The sequence below is a fragment of the Zingiber officinale genome, chromosome 8B (genome assembly GCF_018446385.1).
Source record: "Zingiber officinale cultivar Zhangliang chromosome 8B, Zo_v1.1, whole genome shotgun sequence".
NCBI classification, from domain to species: domain Eukaryota; kingdom Viridiplantae; phylum Streptophyta; class Magnoliopsida; order Zingiberales; family Zingiberaceae; genus Zingiber; species Zingiber officinale.
The window spans coordinates 17,563,064-17,574,422 of record NC_056001.1 but is presented as its reverse complement, the minus strand read 5'-3'; positions in this window follow the sequence as shown (position 1 = coordinate 17,574,422).

Genomic DNA, 11,359 nt, shown 5'->3' with positions numbered 1-11,359 from the left:
ATGGAGGAGACTTTCCGAACACTGAGGAGGTATGGCGTCAAACTAAATCCCCAGAAGTGTCTGTTCGGAGCAAGAGGAGGACGTTTCTTGGGTTACGTCGTGACCGAGCGGGGTATTGAAGCAAATCTCAGCAAAGTGAAAGCTCTGCAAGACATGCCGCCCCCAAGAAGCACGAGGGAAGTGCAGCGTTTGACCGGTCGGATAACGGCTCTCTCCAGGTTCATCTCCAAAACTGCAGACCGGAGCCTTCCTTTTTTCAAAATCTTGCGCAAGGCCACCAAGTTTCACTGGGATGAAGAGTGCGACCGGGCGTTCGAAGATTTGAAAGCATATCTGAACTCTCTCCCGGTATTAGCTAAGCCAGATGCAGGTGAGCCACTTTGTATCTATCTATCTTCGACCGAGCAGGCAATCGGCTCGGCACTAGTGAGGGCGAGCGGAGAAGAACCGGTGTATTTCCTTAGTCATATTTTAAAAGATGCTGAATCTCGCTACACTGGGCTCGAAAAGATGGCTTTTGCTCTGGTCCTCGCCGCTCGGCGCCTCCGCCCATACTTTCTGGCGCATACCATCATTGTCAAAACCAATAGTCTGCTCGGGCGTGTCTTACTGAATCCAGAAGCATCCGGGCGGCTCATCAAATGGACGACGGAGTTAAGTGAATTTGACATCCAATACCAGCCCCGCTCGGCGATCAAAGCGCAGTCCTTGGCCGATTTTGTGACTGAGGTGCAAAAGCCGGAGCCGGAAGCTATGTGGAGAATATATGTGGATGGGTCGTCCACTCGGCTCGGAAGCGGGATCGGAATATTGTTGCTTTCCCCTCAAGAGGAAAAGATGCACTTATCCGTCCGGCTGGATTATAAAGCTATAAACAATGAAGCAGAGTATGAGGCCCTCATAGCCGGCTTGCAGGCGACTCGGCATGTTGGCGCCGGTCGGGTAACGCTCCATTCAGATTCGCAGCTGGCCGCGCAGCAGCTCTCTGGTACCTTCGAAATCAACAATGCTCGGCTCAAGCTCTACGCTGAAGCCTTTGAAAGGCTTAAAGCCGATTTTAAAGAAGTTATTGTCCAGAAGATACCCAGAGCAGAAAATCAAGCGGCCGATGAGTTAGCCAAACTCGCGAGCTCAATAAGGTCGATCGTCATTCAGCAGCCAATTGAACAAGTGTTGTTGGTGGCGCACGTTGACCGGATGGAAGGCCTTACATTTCCGAGCGACTGGAGGGCACCCATTACAGAGTTTCTGCGCTCGGGCGCCACACCGTCCGATCAGAATGAAGCCCAGCTGCTAAGGAGGAGAGCCGGTCGGTTCACACTCATCGGCGATCAGCTTTACAAGAAGGCTTTCTCACGCCCGCTGTTAAAATGCGTGAGCTCGGAGGACTCGGCTTACATCCTCCAAGAAGTACATCAAGGATCGTGCGGAGGGCATCCGGGCGGACAATCGCTGGCTAAGAAGATCCTGCTGGCCGGGTACTTCTGGCCCACCTTACAAGCAGACGCCGCTCGGACTGTGTCGACGTGCCTTTCGTGCAAGAAGTATCATAACTTCTACCACCGACCGGCAGAGGAAATGAAGGCATCCACAGTCTCATGTCCGTTCGATCAATGGGGAATGGATATTGTTGGTCCATTTCCAATGGCGACCGGACAGCGGAAATTTCTGCTAGTGGCGATCGATTATTTTTCCAAGTGTGTGGAGGTCGAGCCGCTAGCTAGGATCACCGAACAGATGGTCAAAAAATTCATCTGGCAACACATCATCTGCCGGTTCGGCATTCCTCGCCAACTGGTTTCCGACAATGGGCGACAATTCACAGGGAAGTTGCTCGAGGACTGGTGCAAAAGCTATGATATCGAGCAACACTTTACGTCCGTGGCCTATCCCCAAAGCAACGGTCAAGCCGAAGTAGCGTATTCTGCGCGCTCGGCTCGATCATTTGGGAGGAAGTTGGGTAGATGAAGTGCCGGGCGTCCTATGGGCCATCCGAACGACTCCGAAGGAAGGGACGGGAGTCACGCCATTCCACCTGGTGTATGGCGGCGAGGCGGTCATTCCGGTTGAAGTGGGAGTTGAGTCCGCTCGGATCCAAAATTACGATGAAGACAACGCCGAGCGGAGGAACATGGAGCTGGATTTGGTTGACGAAGAAAGGGCCAAGGCGTCCGTTCGGCTTATGGCGTACCGGCAGCGGATGAAGCAAAACTACAACCGCCGCGTAATCCCCAGATCATTCCAGGTCGGTGACCTTGTCTGGAAGAAAGTCAAGCCGGTCGGCGACGTCGGCAAGCTGGAGGCACCGTGGGTGGGCCCTTTCAAGGTTATTGAAAAGCTCCGCTCGGGCGCTTATTATTTGGAGGATGAAGACGGGCGCCAGCTGGACCGGCCGTGGAGCGCGAATCATCTCCAGCCTTATCGGGCAGGGTGAAAGGTGCACTAATGTAACTTATTTTAGCATATATTTTGGTCGCCCGTACCCTTGTAATACAGGAAGCAAAATTAATTCAAAGGATGGCCAAGGGGTTCGCCGAGCGGCTGTATTGAAGTTAGCCTTAAAAAAGGCCGTCGAGCTCCGACGTTAAATATCGAGAGACGAGCCGGCGTCTATAAACTTCCGAGCGGAAGACCGTCGAGCTCCGACGTTAAATATCGAGAGACGAGCCGGCGTCTATAAACTTCTGAGCGGAAGACCGTCGAGCTCCGACGTTAAATATCGAGAGACGAGCCGGCGTCTATAAACTTCCGAGCGGAAGACCGTCGAGCTCCGACGTTAAATATCAAGAGACGAGCCGGCGTCTATAAACTTCCGAGCGGAAGACCGTCGAGCTCCGACGTTAAAAATCGAGAGACGAGCCGGCGTCTATAAACTTCCGAGCGGAAGACCGTCGAGCTCCGACGTTAAATATCGAGAGACGAGCCGGCGTCTATAAACCCACCGAGCGGGGAGATCATGATGATTACTTTGCGAAAATCACTTTTGGCGGCATAAGGAGTAATAATGGGCGAGCGGATAAACACACATATTGGTTATGTAAAAAGAAAGCGAATACAAAGAGAACATTGCATTAAAGTTAAAACTTTAGGCCGAGCGGCCTAATTACAAAAAGAGATGACATCCAGTCGAGTGGCCCAATTACAGAAACTACTCAATATATTCATAAAGGGTCTTTGGGATGTTATCCAGAAGCGCCACCTGATCGCCGGCCGGGATATGGGTAGACTCCTGAAGAAGACCCTTCGACTTCAGATAGGTCATGGTGGCAGTCATGGCCAAGTCGAAAGCTGTGTACATCCGCTCGCAGATTTTCTCCGAGAATTCGGGCGAGCGGATGTAGCCCTGTCTTAAAGCTGCAACCCGACTCGGCTCAGCCTCTTGGTACTCTTTGAAGGCCGATTGAGCTGCAGCAAGAGATTCTTGCAAAGTGGTCAGCTCGTCCTTATGCTTGGTGGCGTCAGCCGAGCGGCTCACTTTCTCTTGGTCGAGCTGCTCCATCAACTTCTTGACCTTCAGCTCCAGGCCTCGAGCCTCCACATTCTTCTTCTCCAAGTAAGAAATGGTCGTATTCTTCCGAGTGGTGGCTGTTGATACAGTCTGACCTGGATGTTGTTTTGATGTTGACACTGATTTAAGTTTCAATCAGATATTGAATTAACTCAGACAAATCAGGGTTGACTTGGTTGACCTGATTAATCTGATTGGGAAAAGTCCGAGCAAGGAGCTTGGCACGGGAGAAGTCCTGGTGAGTGAAGCCAGGCAATTGGAAAAGTCCTGGTGAGTGAAGCCAGGCAATTGGAAAGTCCTGGTGAGTGAAGTCAGGCAATTGGAAAAGTCCTGGTGAGTGAAGCCAGGCAATTGGAAAGTCCTGGTGAGTGAAGCCAGGCAATTGGAAAGTCCTGGTGAGTGAAGCCAGGCAATTGGAAGTCCTGGTGAGTGAAGCCAGGCAATTGGAAAGTCCTGGTGAGTGAAGCCAGGCAAGGGAAAATCCAGATGGATCAAGGGTGATCGGACATCCGGTGTTGGGAAAGTCCAAGTATGGAAACTTGGCATGTATAGTCGGAGAAGAGCTCGGTAGCTCGGCTCTGGACTGTCAGATTAAGGGTAGCAAGCTTGGATGCTTGCCCTTAAATCACAGCCTTGGATCGGTCGGATGACCGATCCAAAGTGGCACGGGTGATCGGTCGGCAGACCGATCCAAGTGTCACTAGGTTATCTGATCGGTCTACGGACCGATCGGTAAACCTAGCACGCTATGATCACTTTCTGATCGGTCCGCCGACCGATCGGTGAGAACTCAGTAGCATGCTGCGAATGCTACTGTATCGATACTGACCGGTCTCGGGACCGGTCAGATTGATGCCTGATCGGTCCGGAGACCGATCAGGCTTGTGCGCGCGACACCTGATCGGTCTGAGGACCGATCAGGTTAGTTCCTGATCGGTCCGCAGACCGATCAGAAACGATCGAAAAAGAGATTTGAACGTATGGATCGGCCTGCAGACCGATCCATACTATAGTCTGTTTTGCATGCACTTTCTCTGATTCTTTCTGATTCAAAGTTGCTTTTGCCTAAATATTTCTAACCATCTGCTGCAAGATTTTGAGGTGCAGGTTACTGGTAATTTGCAATTGGTTGATTTCAAATTGAGCTTCATTAGTAGAGGATACCAGAGAGACTTTTGCTGTAAACCTGTTAAAGCAGCAAAATCGTGGCTGCGATCTGGCGGTGATCTGGCATCGATCAGCTCAACTCATGGTGATTGGGTGGAGCTCAGAGACACCAGTGAAGACCAGAATTCCATTGGTGTGAGCTCAGATGATCAGATGAGAAAGAAGCGTGATTGGCGATGCTATGGCTGGATGCAGAGATTTGCTGCAGTTTGGCAGGGATCCGTTGCGGGCGAAAGGCAGAGATGGCAGAGACATAAAAGGCTGGTTGAAGAGAGGGTTAAGCAGAAGTTTTCTTGGTGAAGAAAAAACACTCTCTGTCGATCAGTGCAAAAGCTTTGACGCTCGGGGCTGAGAAGCGGCTGTCTCGACTTGCTCTCTGTTTCACTGACCTTCGCGTGACTGTAAGCTTAATTTTCATTCTCCTAAGTCACCAAGCTCAGTAAGTCTTGTGCTATATTCTACATACCTGTTGAGATTTTGTTGAGAGGTCACTCCACCGAGAAGGAGAAAGTTCATAGCCGGGTGTTCACCGGGGTTGATCTACCGAAGATCGGCTTGTCCACCTTACGGACACCGAGGAGTAGGGGCAAGTTATCCCCGAACCTCGTAAACACTTGAGTCACTGTGGTTTGCTTTGTTTCTTCTCTTATTCTCTTATTCTGTCCTTAACTTGTTTTCCGCTGCGCTAACCACTCGTGTGAGTTTTATCTTTGAGTTTTAGCTTTTGAAGAGGCTATTCACCCCCCTCTAGCCATCCAAGATCCTAACAAGTGGTATCAGAGCTTGGAGCTCTTCATCCGGCTTAACAACCTAAGAGCAAAGAGATGGCCATGAGGGAAGGTTTTAGCACAAATCGACCACCTTACTTTGAAGGGGCAGATTTCCAGTACTGGAAGGGACGCATGGAGTATTACCTAAAGACGGACATTGCCATGTGGTTCTCAGTCAAGGAAGGCTACACACCACCAAGAGATGAGGAAGGTAAGGAGCTCGAATCGTCAAGGTGGTCTACCGAACAACTCCGCAAAGCACAAGCCGATGCCAAGGCCATGGTCACCTTGCAATGTGGAATCGCCAAGGACCAACTAGTCAAGGTAGGTCCTTTTACTAGTGCAAGAGATCTATGGAAAAAGCTCATTGAGCTTCAAGAAGGGACTCGGGACTCTCGAATTGCCAAGAGAGACTTGTTCCTCAACCAACTCCAGAACCTCACCATGAAGGAAAATGAGAATGTAAGTGAACTTCATGGTAGGTTTAAAGAGATCATTAACGGTCTCCATTCCATAGATGAACATGTAGAAAACCGCGATCTTGTAAGGTATGCACTTAAAGCTTTTCCTAGGAATGCCTTGTGGTCATCTATGGTAGATGCCTACAAGGTATCCAAGGATCTTTCAACTGTCAAGTTAGATGAATTTTTCTGTGAAATGGAATTACATGAACTTGCTAACAAAGGCCAAAAGGAGAAAGGTATTGCTCTTGTTGCAGGAGAAAGGAGCAAGGATGGGAGAAGGAAGAAGGAAAAGAAGAAAGAAAAGGAGATCTCCTCATCCACCTCTTCCTCCGAGTCCGATGACGAAGGCGAATCATCGTCATCAAGCGAAATGGCGAATTTCGTGAGGAGGATCATGAGAAGAAGCCGAAGATACAAAGGTAAACCTAATGATCCGAACATAGATAAATCTAACGTTACGTGCTATGAATGTAGTAAGAAAGGGCACTACCGAAGTGAGTGTCCTAAGCTCAAGAAGGAAGAACGAGCCAAGAAGAAGGAAGAACGAGCCAAGAAGAAAGAAGAAAGAAGCAAAAAGAAGAAGGCCCTTAAGGCCACTTGGGATGAGTCATCTTCAAGCTCATCCGAGGAAGAAGAGAAGAAGGAGAAGAGCACTCGCCATTTAGCACTCATGGCAAGGGAGGACTCCGGAAGCGATGGCAACTCAAGTGATGCTTCAAACGCGGCCTCATCATCCTCGGATGATGAAGAGGTAACCTCTTCTCATGTAGAAAAATGTTATAAGACTATTACTCATTTATCTACATTGCTTAAAAAGTCGAAAACAGAAAATAAATTGTTAAAAGAAGAAGTAGAAATGCTAAAGGCTCTTAGGGAAGATGAGGTTGATGACCTTCAACTAGAGCTTCTTGAAGATGAGAACAAGGCTTTGAAGAGTGAGGTTGAGAAGCTCAAGAAAATGCTTGAGAAATTCTCAACTAGCTCTAAGACATTAGACATGATCTTAAATGCCCAAAGGGCAGTCTACAACAAAGCCGGGTTAGGTTATCAACCCAAAGAATCGAGTTTTATCTCATTAGTGTCTAGGACCCAATACCATAGATCAAATGATTCTAGGGTTCATGGAACTAGGAAGGGTATGACCAAAGCATGGGTTCCTAGGTCACTTCTTGTAGATGCATTAGGTCCCAAGATTTGGGTACCTAAAACATCTATCTTTCGTATCTTGTAGGCATTGATCGAGGGGGAGCACCTATCAACTTGGTTTGTTGATAGTGGATGCTCCAAGCACATGACCGGGGACAAATCTCTATTTGCTTCTCTTCAAAACAAAAGTAGAGGTAATGTGTCCTTTGGTAACAATGGTAGTCTTAAGGTAATAGGAGTTGGAGACATTCATATATCCGAATGTCTTCATATCAAGAATGTCCTTCTAGTCAAGGGAATGACTTTTAATCTCCTAAGTGTCACCAATTGTGTGATACGGGTTACACAATTGAATTTCATTCAAGTCAATGTTTGGTTAAAAACATTGACACACTTGACACAGTACTAGTAGGCACAAGGGTAGACAATATTTATCAAGTATCATTTAAAAGTGCTACTAATGCTTTGATTAAGTGTTTCATGTCAAAAGAAGAAGAGTCTTGGCTATGGCATAGAAGGTTGGCACATGTAAACATGAAGAACATCCAGAAGCTAGCAAACAAAGGATTAGTGCGAGGCTTACCAAGCATCAAATATCAAAAGAACAAACTATGTGATGCATGTCAAAAGGGTAAGCAAACAAAAGCGGTTCATAAAGGTAAAAGCATTGTAAGTACTTCTACTCCGTTAGACTTATTGCACATGGACCTATTTGATTGCAGTAGTGTAATATCTTTGAATGGAAGTAGATATTGTCTTGTGATTATTGATGATTTCACTAGATATACTTGGACCTTCTTTTTGAAACATAAGGACCAAACCATAGATATTTTCATTTCTTTTTGTAGAAGAACGGAAAATGAAAAATCAACCACAATTAAAACCATTAGGAGTGATCATGGTGGTGAATTCCAAAACCATAGGTTTTTAGAGTTTTGTCAAGAGAAGGGTTATAGACATGAGTTCTCTACTCCGAGGACCCCACAGCAAAATGGGGTTGTGGAGAGAAAGAACCGAGTCCTACAGGAAGCTGCACGAAGCATGCTCAATGAGTACTCTTTGCCGAGCTACTTATGGGCCGAAGCTGTGAGTACAGCTTGCTATGTGCAAAATCGAGTCCTAATACACAGATTTTTAGGAAAGACCCCTCATGAACTTTGGTTTGGGAAACCACCTACAATTAAACATCTTAGGGTGTTTGGTTGTAAGGTGTTTATCTTGAACACAAAGGATCATCTTGGGAAGTTCACGGCTAAGGCTGATGAAGGGATACTGGTCGGGTATTCACTCACCAGCAAAGCCTATCGAGTCTACAACAGTAGGACTAAATTGATTGAAGAGTCCTCTGATGTAGCTTTTGAAGAAATCCCTAATTTAAATGATCAATCAAGGGATGTAGAACAAATTCAATTCGAACTTAGAAGGCTAAGTTTGAATGACCAAAACATCGAAAGAGTCGAAATTGACTCTGATAATGATGAGCAAGGACAACAAAGAACTCAGGTGGATCCATTGCCTGATATTGAGTCCTTGTCTGTGCCAAGTGAGACCACTCATGAGGCACCATCAGCACCAAGGCAGTCTAGGTTAGACACTAGTCACCCCCAAGACCAGATTGTGGGAGACATCCATCAAGGGGTTAGGACTAGGTCATTCTTTAGAAATGAGTCCAATGAGGTCGCTTTGATCTCAGAAATTGAACCTAGATTAATTGATGAGGCATTGCATGATCCTGAGTGGATCATAGCTATGCAAGACGAATTAGGTCAATTTGAGAGGAGCCAAGTATGGGACTTGGTTCCCAGACCTAAGAAGACCACCATTATTGGAACCAAATGGGTCTTCAAGAACAAATTGAACCAAAAGGGAGAGGTAGTTAGAAACAAGGCAAGACTTGTAGCCAAGGGCTATAGTCAAGTTGAAGGCCTTGATTATGATGAGACATATGCTCCAGTGGCCCGATTAGAGTCCATTCGCTTAATGCTAGCTTTTGCTGCACATAGAGGTTTCAAGCTCTATCAAATGGATGTAAAATCGGCCTTCTTAAATGGTCTCATTAAGGAAGAAGTTTATGTTGAACAACCACCGGGATTTGTGAATACCGAATCTCCAAATCACGTGTACAAGCTCAAGAAAGCACTTTATGGGCTTAAACAAGCACCACGAGCTTGGTACGAAAGGTTGTCAACATATCTACTAGAGAAGGGCTTTGTTAGAGGACAAATAGACCCAACACTATTTCTACGTAGAGATGGTGAAAATATTTTTGTAGCCCAAGTATATGTCGATGACATAATTTGTGGCTCAAACAACAAGGGCTATTTAAATGAGTTCATCACTCACATGGAGAGTGAGTTTGAGATGAGTCTAGTGGGAGAATTGACTTTCTTCCTTGGACTCGAAATCAAACAAACTAGAGATGGTATTTATGTCCATCAAGCAAAATACACTCAAGAGATGCTCAGAAAATTCAATATGAGTGACTCTAAGGAAGTGTCCACTCCAATGGCGACAAACACTCGCCTTGACAATGATGAGAGTGGAAAACCAGTTGATCTAACGCAATATAGAAGCATGATTGGTAGTCTTCTATATCTCACAGCAAGAGACCCGATATACTTTTTGCTGTGGGCATGTGCGCTAGGTATCAAGTCTGTGCAAAGGAATCTCATTTAATTGCAGTTAAAAGAATTTTGAGATATCTTAAGGGCACAATAAGAGTAGGTCTTTGGTATCCTCGTACCGAGTCTTTTGACTTGATAGGTTATACCGATTCCGATTATGCTGGGTGCAAATTGGATCGAAAAAGTACAGTGGGGGTTGCCAATTTTAGGGTCATCTTTAGTTAGTTGGTCAAGTCGGAAGCAACATTGTGTTGCTCTCTCCACGACCGAGGTCGAATATATTGCCATGGGAGAGAGTGTATCGCAATTGTTGTGGATGATACACACCTTAGAGGATTATGGATTTTCTTACAAGGGTGTACAAGTGCTATGTGATAACATTAGCACGATTAACCTAACTAAAAATCCAGTCCATCATTCAAGGACAAAACACATTGAAGTGCGTCATCACTTCATTAGAGATCATGTAGCTAGGGGAGACATTGCACTCACATATGTTGAGTCAAAGTCAAACCTAGCTGATATTTTCACCAAACCCCTTCCGGAAAATGAATTTAGTCATTTAAGGAGGGAGTTGGGAATGTGTTTGGCCCCTTAGGTCATTAGAGTTTCACCATGCACAATAAGGACTATTAAAATGACAAGAGTAATTGGGACAAAAATTTGGGCAACTTGGGAACATCTCACATACACTATAAGGTTTAACAAAATGTTTTTGTTTGCTAGAAATGGGGTGAGATGCTAGGATCAACCAAATTATTCAAAATGTATCATGCATCCCTTGAATAATTAGGTTGAAGAGACATTAATTGAGTTTGGGGAACACCATTACACAATTCATGTGTATTTGGTTCCTAGATCTTACTCATATATTCCAACCAAGGAATCTTGGTTGGACATTTGCCTAGAAATTCTCTAATCATGGTTGATGGTTGATGTGTTGATTGGTATTGTTGCTTGGTTCATGTCATGACCTTGATTGATAAAACGCTAGGTTATTAAAGGAAATAATAACAAATTGGATATATTTTGACAAACTTGAAACTAAACATAACAAGAATCAAGAATTTCAGCTTTCATGCCTTGATTGCAAATTAGGACAAGTTGTCTATTTTGACAAACTTGAAACTTGTCTGAAATCTCAGTGTTTGTAGTCGAATATGAAAGTCTCAAATTATAAACAAATTCACACCATAAGAGCCCATCGTTAGGACATAGTTATGATTGTAGATTCTCAGGGTTCTAGATATTGAGTTTGACAGTTTTACTGGAGAAACTTCTACGACCTATCAAACATATCTAAGGATTTCGGTTACTGAAATCACTGAAAATTTCAGTATCAGACACTGATCGGGCTACAGCCCGATCAGGAGAAGATGGATCGGTCGACAGACCGATCCAAAAACTTCCCAACCTTACTGTCTGTAATCTGATCGGTCCAGGGACCGATCAGGGTATGTTTGTGCGGCTCACTGATCGGTCCAGGGACCGATCAGGATAATCTGATACGCATAGGGTTCTTCTGATCGGTCCATAGACCGATCAGTGGTTCCATTGGTTAAGTCTGTAACTTGGGCTTACTGATCGATCTCTGATCGGTCTACGGACCGATCAGGTAGTTCCCTGATCGGTCCGAGGATCGATCAGCTTCGCACTCCCTGATCGGTCTACTGACCGATC